Source organism: Schistocerca serialis, chromosome 3 (genome assembly GCF_023864345.2).
Source record: "Schistocerca serialis cubense isolate TAMUIC-IGC-003099 chromosome 3, iqSchSeri2.2, whole genome shotgun sequence".
NCBI lineage: Eukaryota > Metazoa > Arthropoda > Insecta > Orthoptera > Acrididae > Schistocerca > Schistocerca serialis.
In genome coordinates, this window is record NC_064640.1 from 718,304,764 (window position 1) to 718,330,504 (window position 25,741).

Genomic DNA, 25,741 nt, shown 5'->3' on the forward strand with positions numbered 1-25,741 from the left:
TTGAATGCCACTGTCTGTCCGGCAATATGCTCATATCAAAACAGTCAAATTATTTTTGTAAGTCTGGATAGATGCCACATACATGTTGTTTATTGTCTATTGCTTGGGTGACTTTTTTGATTAAGCTGGATGCTGCTGTAGTGGTGGATGCCCCTTGACAAACAAATACTGCCCCTTAGAAATTACCTCTTTGGTTATGATGATGTTCCAGATTGTTTTGTGCATGACTTTCTCAAAGATTTTGAATATCATTGGAACAACAGATATGGATCAATAGTTTTGTACTACACTCTTGTTTCCTTTTTTAAAAATAGGCACAACTCGAGCGATTTTAACTTGTCTCAATATAAACCATCTTCCATTAGAGAGTTGATAATTGCTGGTAAAGACTTACATTTGTTAAGAGTGTCCAGATGAAGACCATCATATCCTGCTGCATGAGAATTCTTGAAGCTACTCACTCTTTTAATTCTTTCGTCTTCACTTGTTGGTGTCAAGAATATACTTGCTGACACTGGTGTTCCTTTGGATTTGTATTTGTGATTTTTAAGCTGATTGTTTATGCTGGAGTCAACAGAGGCAAAATAATTGTTAAATAGGTCTGCTACCTTATTCTGGTCTGCTTCTGTTGTACCACTTATCAGCAAGTGATATTCTGGTGTATGTTTCCCTGAGTTACCTGTTTATCTATTTCTCTATTTACTAGCGACCATGATGTTTTGAAAATATTATTTGAGTTTTGAATGACACTTTCAAAATTTTTCTGTTTTTCGGAATTTAGGAGGTCTGCATTGAATTTCTGATACTTTTTGAACTCTTCATTTAATTTTTTATTGTTCAAGTCAATTAACGTAGCATACTCACACCATCTTAGTTTTCTCTAGCCTCAGTGACTGAACGTGATATCGAGTTCTGGGTCACAGTAGGGACTGAATTCTCTTTTTTATTAATGCACTGGCTTGGTTGAGAATGTAGTATAACTCACTTCAGAATTTACCATAACCGTAATGTGTTGTCAGAATATTGTTCCAATCTACATTACTTAACATGTCATTCAAATAAGTTATATTTTGGTCTGTATTCATCCTCTTTTTCCTTTATTGATATCTGCTTCCGTATTCTCTTCAGTGATGACTTCTCTCTTCTTGTCATTAATGTTTTCTTTATTCCTTTCTTGACGTCTTTTAGGTAAAATGTTATTTTTATGTTCTCTTTGTTCCTAAAGAACATTTTTTTCCTTGTGGGTTGTCCTCTTGCAGTGAAGGAAAAGCTTGGAAGGTTTCATTTTTGAATTCCAAACTTCATTTTTGTTTCTGAAGTGGCACTCCTCTTCTTCGTGAAAATTTTCTTCCATAGAAAACAATGTTCTTTCTTCTTACATTTTTTGAATTCTCTTGCAAAATGTGCACATCCACCAAAATTGTTACAAATTAGATAATTTCTTTTATTTTTATTAAAATGAACACCAAAGGCTTACTATCCTATGGATAATTGTTCGTCTTCTCTTACGGGCCATCCTGTTACATTTTCTCTGCTCTATTCACTCACCACTGACTTATGAATCTCATGTTAAAGAAAACTTTACGCATTTGTCTAGCAAAATAGACCGTATCTTGAATTTGAGCATGGTGTCTGATGTCTTTGTGGATTGGAGTTAATTTAATTCAAATATTATATTCTATAGAGCGCCTATGTTACTCGCCAAGTCCTTAGTTTTATGATGTTTTAAACAATTAAATTCTTGACACAACTGCTGCATTCTTGAAGTGTCTACATTTCATATTGCTTAAACTTTACTGTACATAGCCTTGTCACTTTCACAACACAACATATGTGAAATTACCATTTTGCCAACTGTGCTCATTGTAACTTTCCTGTCCCAAGCATTCTTTCATTCTTATTTAAATGTTAGATTTATTATTGAATGGAAATGTTGGTTAAGTAACACTAAATCATAATTGTTTTCTTAAAATAACTTTTTTCTTATTTTAATAACTAATAACCTGACACTACAAGGTGTACAACTTTGCTTCTACTGATTGCCGAGAGTTGGCGACAACAGCAAGGCCATGTCCTACGTGAGTGACAGAAGTGAGTGACAGCTTCAGGTGACAAAACACAACCACACGTGTAGTTACAGAAGTGTCCTACATGAGCGACATCTGTGTTGCTGCCTGTCTCTCGCTGCAACTGCCGATGTTTGAATTCAAACATGTATTAATCTTGTTGTTACAGCACGCGCGACAGTGAGCAACAGCCATGTGTCTTCTCGGCAAAGCAGTGGAGCGGAAGCGATGGCAGCTATGAGTTACTTAACATGCGATTTTAAGAAAATTATTCAGTGAAAAAATTTGATTCCTCCGCAACCTACAGGTTGATTTCTTCAAACGATAAATGTCAATGTATTTTCGTTATTCGCCATAGTTACTGTGCTGCACGAAATTTGGTAGAGGAAGGAGGGGAATTACATATATGTGGGTAATCCCATGCAGGGTGATTTACGCAGTTTGAATGGCACAAGCTGTTTCCAGTTGGTGCTAAAACCTGCCGGCAAGAGTAACAACTACTATGTGGCTTACACCAGCCCTTGTTTCAGTGGCATTGTTGGAGCAGTAAAGTATTGATTACTTTTGGCGTGTATCATGTAATTTTGGTCAGCTGAATTTTGCAAGGTAAGTGCTGCTATAAGTTGGTTTAATATACTTCTTGCGTATCAGCTACTAACGCCAGATGAAACCTTTAATTTAATTGTAGATTTGTCCTGCTATTTGAATTAGGTGCCGAGTTATGCTTAGGTTAGTCATCAAACTTACAGTGGGGTAATGCCATACAGCTATTGAAGTGCATGGTATTCCCCCTTGCAGGTTATATTTTCAAAACTAACGAGTTTTTTTTTTAATTTCAGGTGGGTAGCTATTATAAAAGAAAAACCCAAAAAGCAAAATGGATGCAAGAGGAACTTTGTAAGGCTCTTGATACCATCAAATCTGGAAGAAAAATAAGAGAAGTGTCAAGAGCTTTCAGGATTCATGAAGCCACTCTGCAAACGAGAATGAACATTTAAATACCGAGGGTCAAAAACTTGGGAGAAACCCAAAATTTTCGACAGAACAGAAAAATGAGATTAGGGATCATGTTATAAGAATCGCCAAGCTGTTCTATGGCATTACAAGCATCCAGCTGTGAAAGATTGCATTTGAGTATGCAGAGGCTAAGAACATTGCAAACAATTTTGATAAGTCATATAAGTTAGCTGGAAAGGATTGACTAGCTCTATTTTTAAAAAGAAACCCAAGTATTAGCATGAGAAAACATGAAGCAACTAGCATTAACAGAATACAGACATTTAATGAAGAAGAGATTAATGCATATTTTAAAAACTTAGAACATGTCTTTGAAAAATATAAATTTAAAGAGGGGTGAGTGTTCAACGCTGATGAAACTGTGATATATACTGTACAAAAGCCCGAGAGAATTTTGGCTCCTAAAAGTGTTAAACAATTAGGTGGGCCACGTCTTGGGAAAGGGGGAAAAACGTGACTGTGATACGTTGTTCCAGTGCTGCTGGTACCGACATCCCCCCTATGTTTATCTTCCCCAGGAAGAGGATGTCAAATCTCTTAAGTAAAGGTGGACCAGTTGGAGCAATATATGGTTGTTCCGTCAATGGCTGGTCCAATGAGTCATTATTTTTCGAATGGATCCAAAATTTTCAGAACAATGTAAAATCAACTATTGATGACCCTGTGTTGCTGATTTTAGATAATCACAGCAGCCACATTTCACTTGATATTTTTTTAATTTTGTAAAAAACATTCTATTGTCATGGTAAACATACCTCCACACACTTCACACAAGCTTCAACCACTAGATGTTATATTCTTTTCTTCTTTGAAATCAGCCTTCAATCGTGAATGTGACATGTATATGAAGTCACATGAGTATCAAAAAAATTACACCATATGAGTTAGCAGAACTTTTTAATAAGGCATATATAAAGGTCGCTACTATGGACAAAGGGCCGTCAGGATTTAAGGTAAGTGGGATTTGCCCTTTCAATACAAACAAATTTCAGCATGATGATTTACTACAATGTGAGATCTTCAGAGATATTTTCCTTGATCTTCAGCAGAAGATGTTCCACTGCTAGTAGGCCTAGAAGAGGTCACAACAACATCAACTAAATGTGCATGGGTCAAGCAAGTTAGTGTATTTGACGTATCTCCTGTTTCAAAACGAAAACTAGTTCTTCCTAAGATGAAACAAGCCATGGGAAAGCCTATGGGAAAGTCAGTGATCCTACAGCAGCTCAAGAGAAGAACAAACTGATAAAGGAGTTATCAATAAAGAAACAAAAAGAAGCCATGAAAAAGAAAGCTGAAGGAAATAAGAAAAGAAATCTTAAGGGTAAAGCAGATAAGTGCAGAAATCTGCAAGTTAAAAAAGTCTCGAAGAAGAAACAGACATTATATATGGAGAAACACCGCCTAGAAAGTGAAAGTAGCAGCAGGGATGACCTAAATCTGGACTTGCAGAACATTTGTGATGAAATGGATGATATTGATCCATTGGCGATTTCAGAAGATGTCTGTTTAGTTTTTGGAGAGTTTGGGAACGATGGAGAACTATGGTACCGATGTATTACTTGTAGCAAATGGAGTCATGAAGAATATAGTGGCTGGAACACTCCAAAAGGTTACGAGTACGATCTTTGATGTATGAGAAAATGAACTCTTTTCACATCAATAAAAAGGTAAAAAACGAAAATTATAAGAGATATTTGTAGAATTACATTCTTTCGTTCTGAAATATACTGTTTACTATTTGTAGTAACTAATAAGCAAATAAAAATAGCAAGTATTGTACATTTTTATGGTTTGTTTGTTTCACGTGTTATTACCCAGTACTTTGCGTGTTATTACCCTAAGGGGTGGGGAATACCACGCATTTGCACTTTTTTTTATTGTAATGTTCAAAATTAAGGTACTGTTTATAACTATTTACAGACGTCTGGAATATGTGGAGAAATGTCCTTTGTATGGTATGTACTTATTTTCGTCGGTTTTAATGATGTAACGAATGGTTCACATCGGTTTTTCCTTAGGTGCGTGTATTTCCCCCACTCTCCCCTACATGGCTGCACGAAATTTTTAAGAATCTGCTGAGGTAAAGTCACACTGTGTAGACTTTCCATATAGTTCATTTAAGACCATACATTATTGCGTATGAAATGTAACCAATATATCTCAATTGTTTTTAAAGCTGAGATCGGAATGATATCTCTCTTCATTCTTGAGCTATTGGTTGTTATATCCGCAGACGGGTCGCTCGCGCCGCGTCCGAACCTTTCCTGCACTTCAGGTAGTAAAAAATTGTCGTATCTCATAAAAGATTCAAGATATCGAAACGACGAATTTTTGAAATTACAGTACCCAAAAAGGACTAGTGGTCGTAAAAATCGTCGTATCTCATAAGAGATTAAAGATATCGAAACGACGAATTTTGGAAATGACAGCAATCAGAATGGACTATTTTCTCATATGATTAACACTCGAAACGTTTTTATAAACGCGTGAGCAGAGCGAAAACAAGACTCCTATAACTTACACATGAGGTTTTGTCTACATTTTCATAGCCAAACAAAGGGAGAGGAACAGGTAAACAGGACATCAAAGTGATCAGCATGAGGTCTAGTTTGGCATGAAAATATTTAACTGCTTGAAAGTAATTGGGGTAATAAACGAAAACTTCATTAATAAGCTGAGGAAAAATTGGAATATTTCATGAAAAGCTGCTGCTGGAGTGTCAAAAATTTCATCTGTTCAAGACCTAGCTATTCTGCACCTAAAAAGATATATTGGTGTGGTATTTAAATGACAAAAAAGCTTCCTTCAAATCAAGTACGTTAGGAAGGCAAGCGATGAGTCATTAAGATCATGCTTTCGGAATAAAACTTGGAACTGAAAACTGAAAGAAATCAGTCAAATATTTTATGAAATGATTTGTGTAAAAGAAATAAGTAGATCAGAGAAACATTCTACGTACCTTTGACTGATGCTCGAAACCATGAACAGAAAATGAGGTGCACTAAACATTTCCCTAATGTTTTATTTCACACTTTTAGACAAATCATTACACAAAACGTTTGACTTAGTTTTCAAAAATTTTGTAAGGTTTACTTTTACAGACTAATTAGAGTAATTTAAAGGCTTGGCCTTAACATTGACTGCTGATGAATTACGTTCGAAACATCAAATATCTGTAAAATTTCATGGTTCATTGTAATTTATTAGGAATTAAATGTGTGTGATATACTGGGATAGGTGTGAAGATAAAGCTCTTTGCAAGACCTTAAAAATATATTTAGCGATGCAGGGTAAGCGGTATACATAAAACTTAGTGTAGAGATTTGTAACTGAGTCAGTAAAAATATAAGAAGGGGGGGGGGGGGGGGGAATGGAACAGAGGACCGTTCTCTAACACGTTATCACAAACTTATGCACCAACCCTACACCATAGCTAGCTATTGGTCAGTATTATCAATCTGTGTACTTATACTTGTATTTAGCATAGTTAGTCTTGTAGTAGTCATTCCTCCGAATTTACTGGCCGGTTAAAAATTCTTGATAATGTAAAAAACATTCGTATTTAATTTATTGATGAGATAGTCGAATGCTCCTCTGCTCATTCACGTGTAATCGAAGAATTTGTCTGGTGATCTTTGCAGTTGATGATATTTATGAAATTTTCCATGGAAATACCTCCCTTTGTAAATTTCATGCACGGCATTCCTTTTCGCTTCATTTTCTTAAGTAAACGTAATTCTGTAGCCTTACTCTCCCACTACAGAATTCTACAGGCTAGGGACACCGTTTTATAGATACAGCTGATTGGCTCTAAGCAGCCATCTTGTATCGCGACATGGTTGCTCGCATGCAGGACACCCAAGCTTTTCGCACGATGCTGCTGCTTTTCGTTGGAGTGTCACATATCAAGAAGTCGCTCACTTCTGTCGCTCACATAGAACACGGCCTAAGTAGCAGTCGAAAGAAACAGATTGTAGACAAAGAAACAGATTGCAGACGTCATGCAGTTAGCTTGGACCTTGGTCAACACAACCTCATTCAAACATTAGTCGATTGGTGCCTGCATCATAGAGTTGTTCTTGATTGAAAATGTCAATTAATGAGCCTAATTCTCGTCATTTGCGGGAGGTGTTACTGTTTTGTTTCAATATGAAGAAAACAGCAGCTGAGCCCCAACGAATGGTTTCAACTACGTATGGTAAGGACGCTGTTAGTGAAAGAACGTGTCGTGAGTGGTTTCAACGCTTCAAGAACGGTGATCTTAACGTCATACACTAGCATAGTGGTGGAAGAGAGAATGTTTTAAAGATGCAGATTTGGAGACATTGCTGAGTGAAGACTCGCGTCAGACTCAAGAAGAATTGGCATGATTAGTGGTACTGACACAACAAGCCATTTCAAACCGTCTCAAGGCTATGAGCATGATTCAGAATGAAGGAACTTGGGTCCCATGTGAGCTAAAACCACGAGACGGTGAACGGCGTTTGTGTTTGTGAACCGTTGCTTCGGAGGCCAAAACGGAAGAGATTTCTGCATCACATTGTGACTGGGGACAGAAAATGGGTTAATTATTACATCCCTAAACGCAAAATATCATGGGGATATCCCGACCATGCTTCCACGTCAACAGCCAAACCGAATATTCAAGGCTCCAAGATCATGCTCTGCATTTGGTGGGACCAGCTCTGCGTTGTGTACTATGAGGTGTTAAAACCAAATGAAACAATCACAGGTGCTCGTTATCGAATGCAATTAATGCATTTGAGCAGAGCATTAAAAGACAAATGGTCGCAATACAGTGAGAGGCACGATAAAGTGATTTTGCAGTATGACAACACTCGACCCCAAGTTGAAAAATAGGTGGAAACGTACTTGGAAACGTTAAAATGGGAAGTCCTACCCAACCCGTATTCTCCAGACGCTGCTCCCTCTGACTATCACCTGTTTAAATCAATGGCGCATGCCCTGGCTGACCAACACTTCCGATCTCATGAAGAAGTCACAAATTGGATCGACTCGTGGATCGCTTCAAAAGATGAACAATTCTTACGACATTGGATTTGTACACTGCCTGAAAGATAGGAGAAAGTAGTGACCAGCGATGGAAAGTAGTTTGAATGATACATGTGTAGCCAATTCGTTTAATTAAAGACTCAAATGTTGGGAAAAAACGGCAGAAGCAAAGTTCTACACCATGTAATTTTAAAAAAATTTATACACATAAGCAAAATGCTCTGTGTGTGTGTGTGTGTGTGTGTGTGTGTGTGTGTGTGTGTGTGTGTGTGTGTGTGTGTACAAATCAGTAATAAAAAAAGTGTGACATTTTCTTTTCACTTTTTGTATCAAATTTTAAATTTGTTGTGAATATTGGAGTTTACATGCAATTAGTATTTGGAGTAAAAAGATGTGCTTTTATTAACAAAATATGGAGTAATGTTGGTTAATAAACATTTTGACTGGATGATAAATAAATAAATTAAATGAAAGAAAACATACTGTCTGTGAGTATAAAACTAGTAACACTGGAGTTATGAGACTTACATGCTAAGCACTCAGCTACAGCTGATGGATTTAACACAGTTCAATTTTTTGCCAATTCTTGGAAATTTTCTTCAATTCAAAAACGATTTTATTGAGTTTTTGAGAATTTCTTTAGGAAACTGATGACTGGGTACTGATCTTCAAATCCTAAAAGTGAGAAGCAAATTGAAGAGAACCATTCCATAAAGTCACTTCATAATTCTTATACAGAGAACTTGTGTACAGAGTGTAGTGTCTCACTGTATGGCACACTTGCCATTACAGCAACTAATTGCAAGTTAGTGTTAAGGAGGAGAAGCAAGTAATGGATTTCATTGTTGTTAAATATGCTCACAGAACAGTAGTCTTGCTGACAGTGAAGTTTTGCTTTTGATGGAGGCTTTATATTCCTAACATAGTGGTAACATTCATTTTAAATTGCATCTCTTGTAGGCATAAGCACAAATGCCTTCCCTATACTAATAATTTCAGCTCATCCACTTGTGTCCTGATCCCATTCATATTAAATTGAAGTATGGGAACCAGTTGGTTAATAATTTTTGTATGTTCCAATCTTATATTGCTGCTGGTATTTCAGACACATGGCAATTGATGTTCCCAAGCAGAGGCTGGTTGTTTCTCTCCAACAGGCTACACATTCCCTTGTTTCTCTGGTGGGTCAAATTTAGACTCATTACACAAAACAAGCATGGAAACCTCTGATGATTTCTTGATTTTCTCTTCCATGTTTTTATTTATGAATATAGCATTTATCTTTTAGTGGTCACAATAGTGGTGTTAGCAATTTGACATTCTGCTGTAATTTGTGCCAATCTTTGTTGTGGTGTAGCCTCCTTTTCTTGTACCATCAGTACTCTATGTGACTGACCTGCTTGTTACTAGAGTGGAAGTTATGATTGATCTTAAGCTATACTTGAAGGTTTTAAGCTTCTGAATTGCCTATGATCACAGAGTTGTGGCAATCTGTGTTCTGGAGCTTGTACACTGGAAGAGTTGACGCAGTTGTCTTGATGTCGAATCCTTCTTCTTTCCTTTTAAAGTTGTTTTGTGTATTTTTAATTTCTATTGTCTCTCTCCCTACATCACAGCATAGCTATGATTGCACCTTGATAAACCTATTGTACTAGAGAAAGCTGTTTAGCTGTTGCCAGTCTCCAGTGACAAGTTCACGTGGCACTTACTGCTAAATAAAGTAAACATAGCTGACATTTTGGGAGTGCAAGTCCGAGAACACAAATTGGCTAAGTCCATGGTCTCAAGCAGCTGTTGGATGACAACACAACCCAACTGTTGTGCAGTTATGTATCAACAGTTTGGCTTTCAGAGCTTGTTGCTGTTTGAAACTTCTGACTGTATCTTTATAGTTTCTGATGATGTCTCCAATATTGAGAGGCAAAACGTTAGGTGCAGGAACACACCTTAGAATATGGCCTAATGCCCATATGCCTGCAGTATATAAGAAACTCTACATCTACATCTACACCTACCTACACATTCCACAAGCCACAGTATGGTGGAGGATACCATGTACCACTACTAGTCATTTCCTTTCCTGTTCCACTTGCAAGTAGAGTGAGGGAAAAACAGCTGTCCACCATGTTCTTCCCTATGAGCTCTAATCTCTCTACTTTCATCTTCATTGACCTGATTCAGTATGTACGTTAGTAGCAGCAGAATAATTCCAGTAAACATCAAATGTTGGTTCTTTAAATTTTCTCAATAGCGTTAAAGAATGTGACATTTCAGTCAGTGATTCCAATTTAAGCTCTCAAAGCATCTCATTAATATTTGTGTGTTGTTCAAACCTAATGGTAAGAAACCTAGCAGCTTACCTTTGAAATGCTTCAACATCTTCCTTTAATACGACCTGGTGTAGATCCCAAACACTCGAGAAGTACCCACCAATTGGTTGCACTACTGTCTTGCATGCAGTCTCCTTTACAGAAGAACCACACTTTTCAAAAATTCTCCCAATAAACTGAAGTCAACCATTTGCCTTTCCTACTACAGTCCTTACATGCTCATTCGCTTTCATACTGGTTTGCAGTGTTATGACTAGATATTTAATCAATGTGACAGTGTCAAGAAACACACTACTAATACTGTACACTAACATTATGGGTTTTTGTTTCTCCTACTCGTCTGCATTAGCTTACATTCTTCAACATTTAGAACTAGGTGCCATTCATCACATCAACTTGAAATTTTGTCTAAGTCATCTTGTATCCTCCTACAGTCACTCTAAGATGACACCTTCCATCATAAGCAAACAGCTGCAGATTTCTGCTTGCCTTGTCCAACAAATCACTTATTTGTATATAAAATAACAGCAGTCCTATCACACTTCCCTGGTGCCACACCTGACGATATACATGTCTTGAACACATGCTGTTGAGGATAACATACTGGGCCCTGCTACTTAAGAAGTTTTCAAGGCACTCACATACCTGGGAATCTCGTACCTTCACCAACAGTCAGCAGAGTGGCATCACGTCAGATGCTTTACGGAAATCTAGGAATATGGAATTCACCTGTTGCCCTTCACCTATGTGTCACAGGATTCGATGTGAGAAAAGAGAAAGCTGAGTTTCACATGAGTGATACTTTCTAAAACCATGTTCATTTGTGGACAGAAGCTTTCCCCTCCTAAGGAAATTCATTACGTTCAAACTGAGAATATGTTAAAGGATTCTGCAGCAGATGAACGTAAATGATATTGGTATCTAATTTTGCGAGTCTGTTCTGTTCACCTTCTTATATACAGGAGCCACCTGCACTTTTTTCCAGTCATTTGGGACTTTGTGCTGGGTAAGAGGTTAACAATAAATGTTAGCTAACTAAGGGGTCAATGCTGTAGAGTACTCTTTGTTGAACCAGCACTCTTTGTTGAACCAGGACCTGAAACATATTTGCTTTCAACTCTTTCAGTTATTTCTGTACACCATGGATGCTCATTACTATATCCTCTCTATCTCATGGGTCTGATGACCTCACTATTGGGTCCCCTTCCCCGCATGAGCCCCCACCACCAACGTCATGGAATGATCAAATGACAGTGTGTTTCTGTGATTCTCCTGTGTGAATGATTTTTAAATGTGCAATTTAAAACTTCAACTTTACTTCCGCTGTCTTCTGCAGCCGCAGCATTCTGGTCAATGACTGACTGGACTGAAGGCTTAGGTCCCCTTAATGATATTATGTTGGACCAGAATTTTCTTTAGCTGCTCGGCAAGCTCTATTGTAAATGTATGATGGTCTTAGTTGTTGTAACCTTTGCGTATCAGTCTTTTTACAGACGATCAAATTTGTATTAACATTTACCTGTCATCATTTGCTTGTATTGTTTTGAATTGAGAGTGCAACAACGTTTTCTTTCTCAGCAATTTCCGAATTCCATTGTTAAACCATGGTGGATCTTTTCCATCTTTACTCCACTTACATGGGACAGAGTATGATATACAATCCATTAAAACTTTGCTCATAATTCCTCTACATCCATTGTACTGGAACTAATTTATGCCAATTCATTGTCTAGGTGGGATGTTAACAATCTGCTATTTCTAGTAGAAATACTCTTATAGCCTTCTTGTCTGATTTATCAACTTTAGTAACCAAAATCATTATCATGACATCATGATTACTAATCCCCATCTCTATCTGCCTCATCACTATTCTTAATCTCATCACAAGGGACCACCACACCTTCACTCGAGTTAAGGAAATTGTGACTTTTCGCTACAACTTGACTTCCTTAAACTTTGCTGCATTCAGTAATCTGTGTAGCTGTAGCTATTTCAGTAGGTAGTGGCCTCAGAACCAGTTTAAGGCCCATGCAACACAAAAAAATGGTTCAAAATGGCTCTAAGCACTATGGGACTTTACATCTGAGGTCATCAGTCCTCTAGACTTAGAACTACTTAAACCTAACTAACCTAAGGACACCACACACAACCATGCCCGAGGCAGGATTTGAACCTGCATCCGTAGCAGGTGTGCGGTTCTGGACTGAAGCATCTAGAACCACTCGGCCACAGCAACTGGCTAAGCAACACAAACTGTTGCTTTGGTGACAAGCTGAGAGGGACAATAGAGGCACTACAGCTGCAAGATTTCTACATGGGACATATCATAATTAGTAGCAGCTGCTTAGGGAACCTACTTGAGAGGAGCACCAGGGTCACGCAAGTGGAAGATTTTATACAGTGGATATCAAAATTGCTAATGAAACCTGTCACAGGTGAAAGTGTGTAAGAAACGGTATTCCATTTGAGTCTGTAGAAATATTCTCGGCACTGCGTGGTTATGCAGGGGCAATTGAATTTAGCATAACTAAACTGCTAATTGTTGTGGTTTATAGGTCCCTTAACTCTGACTTCAGAGCATTTCTACTTGAGCCCCAGACGGTTCTTGGTTCACTTTATAGGAAGTATCAAAAATTGGATATAAGTGGTGAGCTCAGTACTAATTTTGTGTGTGATTGTGCAAGAAAAAAGGATGTTGGAAGATCCCCTAAATTCATATGATCTGATGCAGAGTGTGTTTTTTCCAAACAGGGTGCAAAGGAACAGTAGCACAGTCATAGACAAAACTTTTAAGAACTTAGTTTCTCCAGGAAATCATATAACTCTCTTGAAAAATGCCTTTCTGAGCCTGACGGTTGAAATACTTCTCTGTGAATCTGACAAGCAGGAGATTGAGTCAATAATTAAATCGCTGAAGACTATGGACTCTCAAGGATATGATGGAGTACCTAGCAGAATATTTAAGTACTGTACTGCATGTGTTAGCCTTGTACTTAGTCATATTTGTAACTTTTTTTTTTTGGATGGTCAGTTTTGTGAACGATTAAAGTACTCAGTAGTAAAGTCCCTTTGTAAAAATGGAGAAAAGGATAATATGGACAATTTTAGACGTATTTCTATGCCATCAGTGTTTGCTAAACCTATGGAAAAGGCTGTATATGTAATGATAATTGATCATTTTATTTCATATAATTTGCTATCAAACGTACAGTTCACTTATAGAAATGGTTTAACAACTGAAAATGCCATTTTCTCTTTTGTCTGTGAGGTACTAGATGGGTTAAACAGAAGGTTTTGAATGCCAGGCATATTTTTTGATATAACTAAGGCGTTTGATTCTGTTGATCACAAAATATTTCTCCAGAAGTTGGACCATTATGGTATTCGGGGAGTAGCTCAAAATTGATTCACCTCTTATGTTAACAACAGACAGCAAAAAATCACTATCCACAGTGATGAGAATGGCTGTGATGTGGGGTCTGAATGGGGTGGAGTCAAATAGGGGTTGCCCCAGGGATCAGTGCTGGGGCCTATCCTGTTCCTTATGTATATAAATGATATGCCCTCTAGTATTACAGGTGATCCTAAAATATTTTTGTTTGCTGATGACACTAGCTTGGCAGTAAGGAAGCATGTTGTGTGCAACACTGGCACTGTTTCGAATAGTGCAGTTCATGGTACAAGTCCATGGCTTCCAAAAAATAAATTAATGCTAATTCACAGTAAGCCTCAGTTTTTACATTTTTTAACACACAATTCAACAAAACCAGACTTTTTAATTTCACAGAATGGGCATATGATTAGTGAATCTGAACAGTTCAAATTTCTAGGTGTTCAGAAAGATAGTAAACTGTCATGGAAAGCTCATATTCAGAATGTTGTTCAAAGACTTAACGCTGCCATTTTTACTACTCGAACAGTATCGGAAGGAAGTGATAGTTAGACACAAAAAGTAGTCTATTTTAGTTATTTTCATTCACTTATGACATATGGTGTTACATTTTGGGGTAAGTCTCCACATTCTCAAAGCGTATTTTTGGCTCAGAAACGAGTGAGTAGTTTGGGGAATAAGTGGTGTAAGTTCATGAACCTCTTGTCATCCCCTGTTCACTAGTTAGGGGATCTGCTTATGCCCAAGAATTAGACTCTATCACTCAGTTAATACCAGACAGAAATCAAATCCACATTGGGACCGCAATTCCTTGACTGTTGTGTAGAAAGGTGTACAGTATACTGTTGCACCCATTTTCAATAAGCTACAACAAGAATTCAAAAATCTTAGGAACAATCCATGTGATTTCAAATCAAAACTGAAGAGTTTCCACATGTGACACTTCTGATATTCTGGTGAGGAACTGATTCCTGTGGTACATTGTTGACTACGTTTTCATAAATCTATGGCTTATCTATTTTGGGTCCATAAACATTTTATTTTATCTGTTATAACTTTTATGTTGTAAATTCATGCACTGACACGTTCCAAGACCTTGGAGATTTGCTCCTCCATTTGGTCCTACAGAACTACATGTGTAAAAATAAATAAATAAATTGTGAATGGAGGGCAGTAGGGATGCTAAATGTGTGAAAGTTCTTGAATTCATCCTGTGCACAATTCCCAAGTTGGTTTGCTGGTTTTACGATTGTAGTTATTCATTTTCGTGTTGACTATGACTGTGAATCTTTCTTATGAGGCGGCCTGAATTGTAGCCTCACTGCTGCTACATGTGTTTGTGAATATTTTTTCCATGCTAGTACAGAGCAACAGAAAGAGATTAGCGTATAGTATGCAGCATACAGTCTCACTTCTACATTACTGCTTACTGACTAACCATTTCACATGCCAAGCATGCAGTATCAAGTATCCTAGAAGAATCCAATGTCTAAGCTTATTGACAATGTACAGATCCTACAGTAAGTCTATTTAGATAACTGACTTAGTAAAATAGTTACAAATAACAATGAAGCTACCACATCACCACAGAGATTGTGTAAGGAGACATTAGAAAGAGCTGGACAGTGTAGACAAAGAATGTACAATTATAGTTGTTATAACATGTATATTATGATCACATAGCAACTAAGACAATAAAGTAAATCAGCTAATTAGCAAAAAAGAGATTACTGTCCACTTCTGTATTGTTGAAAGGTACTCCTTGTCTTGCACTGATGTAAGAATAGTGACCTCCACTTGCAGGTGACTTCCCATACATGCTTATTGGCATACAGCAGGCGCAGACACTCAGAGACAGACTGACTGCACATCCCTCATGTTCCACCATTTTGAGCTACTCCTGTGGCATTCTATTTGTGACTCATATTTGTGCATTGAACCTGAAGGACTACTTATTATTTTTCACTACAGTGGGGTCAGAAAGATGGAATAAAAACAATTTATTTTGCAGTCATCCAATTCCTTGAGTAGTGACTCAGGTTGTGTCTCTTTGCAAGCAAAAATTCCCAGCTTTTCAAACACATCAAGTAATTTATCTTTTCCTACTCTGTGCAGAACTTCTATACTGTGTTGTCTACTCACACTGTCACGGCTTAGGTTTTTGAGAGACTGGTACTTTATGATAATTTGGTAATAGTATACTTTTGGTACTCCTTGTACTACACTCTAAAGTTACTTCCAGTTTGTCCAATGTATAACATATGTAATGAAATTTTCACTCTGCAGCAGAGTGTATGCTGATATGGAACTTCATGGCAGATTAAAACTGTGTGCCTGAAGGAGACTCGAACTCGGGATCTTTGCCTTTTGCGGGCCAGTGTTCTACCATTTGAGCTATCCAAGCATGACTCATGCACAATCCTCACAGCTTTACATCCGGCAGTACCTCGTCTCCTATCTTCCGAACTTCACAGAAGCTCTCCTGCAAAACTTGCAGAACTAGCACTCCTGGATGAAAGGATATAGTGGAGACATGGCTTTGCTACAGCTGGGGGGATGTTTCCAGAATGAAATTTTCACTCTTTAGTGGAGTGTGTGCTTATATGACACTTCCTGGCAGATTAAAACTGTGTGCCGGACTGAGGCTGGAACTCGGGGCCTTTGCCTTCTGTGGGCAAGTGCTCTACCATCTGAGCTATCCAGCCATGACCCATGTCCCATGCTCACAGCTTTACTTCCACCAGTACCTTGTCTCCTACCTTTTTAACCTTTTTAACTTTCAACATGTTCCCTATTATACACTATACACACCTGTTGGTTGAAATGGGTAATCAATTCTTCTTTTCATAACATTCTGTAAGCCAGTGCCTAATATATCTGTTGTGAAGAAGAACCTTTGCATTCATGTTCCTAAAGAGTTTTACTACCTTATTATGTACTTTACATTTACAGGACCACTTTAAATATTTGTCTTTTACTCCATTTTCTCTTTGCTTTTAGAGTTGTGCTGCTGGCAATCTGTCACACAGTTTACATATTTTCTTCTGTTTGCAGTTGTTAGTGACCACCACCTGTTTAAGTATCTGAAATACCTTATGTCATATCAAATCTGAAATTATGTTGACATCTTTCTCATGATCGGTTACCAATATTCATATCAGTGATGGTTGGACTTCTTGCAATGGTCAAATCTAAAACATTATTAATATTTTCAGTTTCATATTCTGCTTTAAAGCACATTTTTGGAAATAGTCCTAATTTTTGCGTCTTTCATTGGAAACTTGGTGATTGGAAAGTGCCTGTAATTCCCATGATCAGGAAGGATCACCAGACATAATTGTATACTTATATCACTGATATAAGTGTGTTGTAGATTTGTGTTTTATGCTCCATTAAAACCAAAATGAATTCCACAGGCAGAGATCTTATGAAATTCAGCACACACTGTTCATCCTTGAGATCCAAAATGTCATGGACAAAGGTGCTCAGGTTGTTTCCACATTCTTTGATGCCTGGAAGACATATGATACAGTCCCAATTTGCTACCTACCAGTTAGTGAAAAAATAAGCTTCCTGAGTATCAGACGAAAATTGTGACTGTATTTAAACATTCCTTGCTGAAAGTACTCAACTCACCTTTTTAAGGAAATAACATTGACAAATGTAAATGTAGTTTCAGGAGCACCCCAATAGGGTATGGCAGGGCCAGTACTGTTCTAATAAACTGACCATTAATTATCTAGTTGACACTGCTGATGGCTCCATGACATCATTGACGGATGACAGTGTTGTCTGTCAGATGGCTGCAACCCGTGATGAGTGTAACAAAATGGAGGAAGACCTGCAGCTGGTAGAGGGACTGGTTGCTGAACCCGGAAATAAGTAAGTATAACATATTGTTCATGAATACATTAAGAGATCCACTACTCTTTGATTATGTGGTTGGTAACAAATCACAGGAAATTATAACTACTATAAAATACCTAGGAGTAACCATATAGAGAACCTCAAGTGGAATGACCACATAAAACAAACTGTAGGAAAACAGAGGTCTGGATAAGATACATTGGCAGAATCTTAAGGAAATGTAATACAGTGTAAACTCAATAGCATGAACTGGTTATCGTAAAAAAATGTTGCCCCTAACAGAAATACATTGTTCTTATGGGAGGTTTTATTGGTTAATAGCAACTCTGGTTAAGATAATTTACAAACAATTTTTAAGTACCTAGAGTAATTAAATTTAATTGTAAGACAAATTTCTGATGTTACAGTATTTTTAATTGTTAATTTTTTTCTGGAATGAATGTAAGGAATGAAACTACAAAGCTAACTACCCATTGTTGTCTTGTTTATAACATTTTGTAGTTGGCAGCTATGATTATCACCTCAACAATCACTGTGTACAGTACATTTAAATAAACTCATTAATGTGTGAATAAACATTTACAAAAGTATTCAGTGCCAGGTGTTCTTTTTTTCATAGCCAAATGGAGTTAGAATGCAGAATAAAAATCAGAAAATAGTAGCACGTGCAACATTGCAAAGAGGAAACAGGGAGCCCTAACTGCACTGGTAAACTCTGAGATTCTAGGTGAAGTGAATCGTGGTACACAGAAATAGCAGAGCAGTTTGGAATTTCCCAATCTACTTTATCTACGATAATTCATAATTGAGAAAAATTGATTAATGAAGCTCCATCAGGTTCCTGAAATAAATCTAAATGACTTATCTGGCCCTTAGTACAAGGACATCAAGACGTTACTGCTAGTATGGTTCAATCATATGCACGCACCAAACATATCTTTAAGAGGCCCTGTGCTTCAATCAAAAGAAAATAAGATTGCCAAAAATATATGCATCATTCTTCAGTAGTTCTGCTGATTGCCTGTATTGGTTCCTAAACAGACATTAAGTTTCATCTGTACAAGTTTTTGGTGAAGCAAATAAAGTTGATGAAGAAAGTGAGAACAGCTGATTGCATGAATTTCATTGTGTGAGGAGAAGGTATGCCTCATGTGATATGTTCAATATGGATAAAACTGGACTTTTCTACAAACTTTTTTCAAATCACACACTCGAGAGAAAATCTACATCTACATCTACACCCATATCGATACTCCGCAAGCCACCTGACGGTGTGTGATGGAGGGTACTTTGAGTACCTCTATCAGTTCTCCCTTCTATTCCAGTCTTGTATTGTTTGTGGAAAGAAAGATTGTCGGTATGCATCTGTGTGGGCTCTTATCTCTCTGATTATATCCTCATGGTCTCTTCATGAGATATACATAGGAGGGAGCAATATACTGCTTGACTCCTCAGTGAAGATATGGTCTCAAAACTTCAACAAAAGCCCGTACCAAGCTACTGAGCATCTCTCTTGCAGAGTCTTCCACTGGAGTTCATCTGTCATCTCCGTAATGCTTTCATGATTACTAAATGATCCTGTAATGAAGCATGATCCTGTGCTAAGTGCTAAGTTTCATGGTGGATCACTCAGCAAACAACATTTAACTGTTGCCCCTGGATGTAATGTGGATGACAATGAGAAGTTTTATCCCTGGAATATCAATAATTCTGAGAAACCATATTGTTTCAAAATGTAAGAATGGATATTTTACCTTACATCTTTCACCATAAGAAAGCTTGGATCAACAGCACATCATTTCACAAGTGGCTTCTTCATCTCAACAGTCAAATGGTTTCTGAAAGCAGATATGTTCTTCTTATACTGGACAGATATACTGCCCATAATGTACCGGATCTGAACCTAACCAACATAAACGTTCAGTTTTCTCCACCAGATGCAACACGGCACAAGTCAGCCCATGGACCAAGGCATCATTTCTCTCAGGAAGAGAGATTATCACATGAGATTTGTAAGAGATGCGGTTTGCGCTGTAATTTCCTTGATGCAATAACAGCAATCACAGCAACCTGAAACTCAGCTTCACCACATCATATACAGAAAGGCTCTAACAGAGCATGGACACATAGCAAAACTAAAGATATCCTTAAGTTAGATGATGGTATTTCACCTGATGAATGGACAGTTCTGCAAGATGTTGTTAATCCAGGGATTAGTTTTGGAAAATTCTTTAGTGCACACAACATTGTTGCTGTATGCATTTGAGTGTAATCTGATGTGTCAAATGCTGTGACTGAGGTGCAACAAGGATCATCAGATGAAAGTGAGGAAGAGGAGAATACAGATACGATCCCACCCACCCATCAGGAGATGTGTACACTCTTGGACAGTTTGGAATGATTTGCTTCATCATCTGACATCACTGCTGGGTTTATGGACACTATAATTACAATTGGTTGTGAAATTACAGGATATTTTCGTTCCTGTTGACATCAGTGAACCATGGTTGAATTTTTTTCAAGAAGATACTGTAACTTTTGGGTAGTTGTACTTTTACAATCACTTAATGGTGTTATATGTCTACAGTAATATAATGTGACTGATAATATAATGTATTACACACTACTGTACTACAGTATATGCATACATATTAAAATCTGTGTTTTTCACTTAATACAATTTTTTTAAACAAACCCTTAATTTTTGATCCTATGAAATTCATGATAATGAACTTATACTATACTTCCATGAAAGAAGTGCCTTACATTTTACTTGTCTGGCAGATTTTTGAGTACTGCTCATCAGTCTAGGATCTTAATAAGTTAGATGAATAGAAGAGAATAGAAGTTCACATGGAGAGTAGTTTGCTCTATCTTAAGTAGTTTTTATCATCTTAGTTTGTTTAATTGGTGCAAGAGCGTTACAGAGATGCTCGACAAAGTACAGTGGCAAATGCTACAAGCCAGGCATTGTGCATCACAGAGAGGTTTACTGTTGAATTTCTGACAGTGTGCACTCCAAGGAAAACAGGAAAACATATTTTTTTCTTTGATATTTGTATTGCAGAGTTATTACACCAAGACAATTATATAACTTACAGTTTGTATAGAAACACAACTACAAAAATTGTGTAGGAATGAGAGGAAATAGAGAGGTACGAAAAGTACCCACTGCTACACACCATAATGTGGTTTATGAAGTATAGATGTAGATGTAGTTAATCTATATTTCTGTATGTGTTGAGTTTATGAGTACTAGTCCTAACATTCATCATGACACTCTCGAAATTGCTAGAATGATGGGGTTTGATGAACTGCTTGCCCCTGCTGCTGCAAGATCTGATTGAACATTTGCTGCTATTGTTGGTTCTTCTGTAGCTGCCACTTCAACAGTTCTTTTTTTTTTATTTTTGTCTCGCTTGTGTTTATAGCACCTCTTGTTCTGCCAGCTATTATAGGATCAGTTGAAGTTCTTGCATTTTGTTGTTTCAGGAGTGTGATTGCAGAATCCATTATGGGCTTTGATTTTGCCAACTGAAAGAGGCACACACTTATTAAACTGTTGTAACATTTTTGTTTTTTACTGATGTATAGTAGAGATCCCAGAGGAATGCATACAGATGGAAGCAATGACAAGGCTAGAGCAGAACTGCAATCATAGTCTAAACTATGATTTAGTATAGGAACATTTGAAGCAAAATCACACAATAAGACAAGTTGTAAAACCAAACTTACAAATAAGTAACAGAAGTGAAGTCCAAGAGACAACAAGTCCATAGCAATGATCTGATAGCTGCTGCAGTGACAAGGCAAACATAAATTCTCAGTGAACACTGGTTGCAGACTGTAGAGGTACTTGCTTCATGCACATACCACAACCACGGCTGCTGCTTCCAAGTTGTGATCAGTGTACCATTTGAGGTGGTGTCTGAAGTCTCACATGTGTAGCATCTTTGGGGCTTATGAATAGTTATGAGCTTCATATTGCAGTCTGATGGAGATACTAAAGATACAGCAGGCCTTATTTCACAGAAACCTAAGCCAGATCATGCAGTGAATTCCGCACACTTTTTGTACCAGTCCTAGTATTTTTTGACAATTTTGAATATTATATTAAGTTAAACCCAAAAGCAATATGCGTGGGTGGGTATTTGCAAAAATTTACCCATAGAAGTAGGGGGACAAGACAAAAATTTTCTTTTTGGTATAAAATTGTTGGCCAGTTTCAAGAAATGTTATTCTACAAAAAATAAATTTATAGATGACACACCCACACCCACAAAAACACACACACATACACACACAAACACACATGCACACACAGACACACACACACACACACACACACACACACACACACACACACACACACACACACACACACATACACACACACACACACACTCGCACGCACACACACACACACAATTCATTGTATACCAAATAATTTCTTGTCATTCATTCAACATTTATTCCAGGTAGATTACTTTGATACTTAAAATATATGCATCCTATCAAACTGTCTTCAAAGTACACCTCTCTGTATTATTATAATTATTATGGAAGTGGCACATTTTTAATCTGATGGTCTGAAATTGTGACGTAGTGACATCCAAACAACCATAAGATATACAGCAATTGTTGAAGCTGTAGTGTTATCCAGTATGACCAGCCACATAATGCTACAACTGGTTAAATGAGAGTTTTAGTGAAATCATGCGAATTTCAGAGAATTCAGTAGGGAATTAAAAATCTGTATTCCAGATCTGTGTGTGGGGGGGGGGGGGGGGGGGGGGGAAGAGCAAGAATTTCAGAGTATTCATTAGGGAATTAAAAATCTGTATTCCAGATCTGGGGGCGGTGGTGGGGGGGGGGGGGGTGAGAGCAAGTGCCCCTCTTTTGTGTCCTCTCCTGCATCTCTGTGGACACATATGACTTTATGGACATTATACAGAGAAGACAGATAGCATATAGCTCATGCTCAAGGACAAAATTAAGCAATAATTACAATAATTAGATACTTGTGTGGGACATGGAACTGATGACAGTTAAGTGATCCAAGGGATCTGAAATGCTTTGTAGAGACTTTAAGGCAACTATAAATTCATAGTCAGTAATATAAACACACTGAATAACTAGTTCAGAAGATTTTCTGTCAATATGAGCAAGAGAACAATGTTTTTCAAAATTGTATCCCAAAATTAAATATTTACAGTCACCATTGGATAAGAGACCAACAAATGAATAATAATATTTAACACACCCTTCAGTTATACTATCACAAATGCATTAGCAATATTTCAAATAAATGGCAGCATGATCCTGTCCTGCCTCCAGTGTGCATGAATAAAGTGCTGGCCCAACAAAAGCAGCTCCATACTAAAATAAGTCACATATTTAAGGCACGTATGTTTTGAAATTAGCATTGCACCATCTAAGCAACATTTATCAGCGATTGTTGCCCTTCCTTACCTCACCAGTATTACATTATTAGGAAATGCAAACTTTATCTCCAGAGCTGTGAAGAGATTGAGGCCTCTTTATTTATTAATATATAAACCATACAATTTGGGTGGTCTTATTCAAAGAAGCAAGCGTTCTTAACAGTCACGAGCAAGTTTCACTTGGCTCTATGTTTGGCAAACTACATACACTATGTGATCAAAAGTATCCAGACACCTGGCTGAAAATGATTTTCAAGTTCGTGGTGCCCTCTGTCAATAATGCTGGAATTCAATATGGTGTTGGCCCACCTTTAGCCTTGCTGACAGCTTACATTCTCACAGGTATACATTCAGTCAGGTGCTGAAGGGTTTTTTGTGGAATGGCAGCCCATTCTTCATGGAGTGCTGCACTGAGGAGATGTATCGATGTCGGTCAGTGAGGCCTTGCACAAAGTCAGCATTCCAAGACATCCCAAAGGTGTTCTATAGGATTCAGGTCAGGACTCTGTTCAGGCCAGTCCATTATAGGGATGTTATTGTCATATAACCACTCTGCCACAGGCCACGCATTAAGAACAGGTGCTCGATCGTGTTGAAAGATTCAGCTGCCATCCCCACATTGCTCTTCAACAGTGGGAAGCAAGAAGGTACTTAAAACGTCAATGTAGGTGTGTGCTGTGATGATGCATTGCAAAACAACAAGGGGTGCAAGCCCCCTCCATCAATAACATGGCCACACCGTCCGTAACACCATCACCTCTGAATTTTACTGTTGACACTTCACACGCTGGCAGGTGACATTCATCAGGCATTCACCATACCCACATCCTGCCATCGGATCACCACATTGTGTACCATGATTTGTCAGTCCACACAAAGTTTTTCCACTGTTCCATCGTCCAATGTTTACACTCCTTACATCAAGCGAGGTGTCGTTTGGCATTTACCTGTGTGATGTGTGGCTTATGAGCAGCCGCTCGACCATGAAATCCAAATTTTCTCACCACCCTTGTAATTGTCATAGTACTTGCAGTGGATCCTGATGCAGTTTGGAACTCCTGTTTGATGGTCTCGATAGAAGTCTGATTATTACACATTACGGCCCTCTTCAACTGTCAGCGGTCTCTGCCAATCTACAGACAAGGTAGGACTGTATGCCTTTGTGCTGTATGTGTCCCTTCACATTTCCACTACACTATCAGATTGGAGGTTGAGGGTTAATTTTGGGGAGGAGACAAAACTGCAAGGTCATCGGTCTCATCAGATTAGGTAAGGATGGGGAAGGAAGTTGGCCATGCCCTTTCAAAGGAATCATCCCATCATTTGCCTGGAGCGATTTAAGGAAATCATGGAAAACCTAAATCAGAATGGTCAGATGTGCAATTGAATCATCATCCTCTCAAATGTGAGTCCAGTGTGTTAATCACAGTGCCCCCTTGCTTGGTATATCACATTGGAAACAGTGGACCTAGGAATGTTAAGGAGTGTGGAAATCTCATGTAGATATGTATGACACAAGTGACACCCAATCACCTAAGCACGAACAAAGTCCGTGAGTTCTGCAGAGCACCCCATTCTGCTCTCTCATGTTGTGTAATGACTACTGAGGTTGCTGATATGGAGCACCTGGCAGTAGGTGGCAGCACACCACACCTATGTAAGTTTTTGGGAGTGTCTGGATACTTTTGATCATATAATGTGTGTGGAAAGCCCTTGGCAGTATAAGGAGGTGCACATCAATATGGAACATGCACAGCTCTTTCATACCAGTGCACACAATTCCATACAACAAACTGAGGCACTTAGGGCAAGATAATGGTAAGCCATATTAAGTTAATTTTGCAGGACAGTCATTTGAATGTTCATAAAGTTCATAGATCAGGTAATGGGCATAACAGGTGTATTTCTTATATTGTAAGATTCTACATATGTTACAGTGTTCTTCTCACATGAAATAAAACATTTTTAACTACTGCACACTATGAAAAACAATATTAAGTGTAAGGACTAGATACAGTTCTCTGGCTTGTGATAGTGCATCACAAAAGATTCAGTGCCAAAATTTGGCTTTACCAATTGGTATTAAGTGTAATATGAAATACAGCCATCAGTTAATGTTGATTGAATAACCTGTTCTGTGGCTTTGTACTGAGTAAGGGATAAATAATATCTGTGATGCACTACAGGTATATAGGGAAGCAGGTCCATGATGATAGACAATTTCCCATGCTGCATAAGAATAGGCCTACAATAATCTGGTCATAATCTGTGAAATCTATATTGGACATCTATGCTTCTCAACATTAATGTCACGGAAGTCTCTTTGAACAGTGTGTTTCAGGAAAACTGAATCAGGATCTGAGACCAAATATTTGAATACAGTAACTTCTGATTAGTTACAATAATATACTGTCTGTTTCTTGCTGTATTTGTTAATGTTATGTGCTGATGAGGAATTTTGCTGAACTCTAGATAATCATCATGTGTTATAACTGTCATGGCTAATTTCTTTTCTGCTCTGTTTTTCTTGGCAATATCAAACCACTCAGTGGGCGAGAAAACATGGCTTGCATGTCTTCTTCAGTATTACTCAATGGTCACAAAATTTCT